Source organism: Bubalus bubalis, chromosome X (genome assembly GCF_019923935.1).
Source record: "Bubalus bubalis isolate 160015118507 breed Murrah chromosome X, NDDB_SH_1, whole genome shotgun sequence".
Classification (NCBI taxonomy): domain Eukaryota; kingdom Metazoa; phylum Chordata; class Mammalia; order Artiodactyla; family Bovidae; genus Bubalus; species Bubalus bubalis.
In genome coordinates, this window is record NC_059181.1 from 70,699,987 (window position 1) to 70,701,215 (window position 1,229).

Genomic DNA, 1,229 nt, shown 5'->3' on the forward strand with positions numbered 1-1,229 from the left:
ATACAACAACCCAAAACCTGTGAGACACTGTAAAAGAAGTCCTAAGGGAAAAGTTCATAGCAATACAGGCACACCTCAAGAAACAGGAAAAAAGTCAAATAAATAACCTAACCCTACACCTAAAGCAACTAGAAAAGGAAGAAATGAAGAACCCCAGGGTTAGTAGAAGGAAAGAAATCTTAAAAATTAGGGCAGAAATAAATGCAAAAGAAACAAAAGAGACCATAGCAAAAATCAACAAAGCCAAAAGCTTGTTCTTTGAAAGGATAAATAAAATTAACAAACCATTAGCCAGACTCATCAAGAAACAAAGGGAGAAAAATCAAATCAATAAAATTAGAAATGAAAATGGAGAGATCACAACAGACAACACAGAAATACAAAGGATCATAAGAGACTACTATCAACAATTATGTGCCAATAAAATGGACAACGTGGAAGAAATGGACAAATTCTTAGAAAAGTACAACTTTCCAAAACTGGACCAGGAAGAAATAGAAAATCTTAGCAGATGCATCACAAGCATGGAAATTGAAACTGTAATCAAAAATCTTCCAGCAAACAAAAGCCCAAGTCCAGACGGCTTCACAGCTGAATTCTACCAAAAATTTAGAGAAGAGCTAACACCTATCCTGCTCAAACTCTTCCAGAAAATTGCAGAGGAAGGTAAACTTCCAAACTCATTCTATGATGACACCATCACCCTAATACCAAAACCTGACAAAGATGCCACAAAAAAAGAAAACTACAGGCCAATATCACTGATGAACATAGATGCAAAAATCCTTAACAAAATTCTAGCAATCAGAATCCAACAACACATTAAAAGATCATACACCATGACCAAGTGGGCTTTATCCCAGGGATGCAAGGATTCTTCAATATCCGCAGATCAATCAATATAATATACCACATTAACAAAATGAAAACTAAAACCATATGATTATCTCAATAGATGCAGAGAAAGCCTTTGACAAAAGGCAACATCCATTTATGATAAAAACACTCCAGAAAGCAGGAATAGAAGGAACATACCTCAACATAATCAAAGCTATACATGACAAACCCACAGCAAACATTATCCTCAATGGTGAAAAATTGAAAGCATTTCCTCTAAAGTCAGAAACAAGACAAAGGTGCCCACCTTCACCATTACTATTCAACATAATTTTGCAAGTTTTGGCCACAGCAATCAGAGCAGAAAAAGAAATAAAAGGAATCCAAATTGG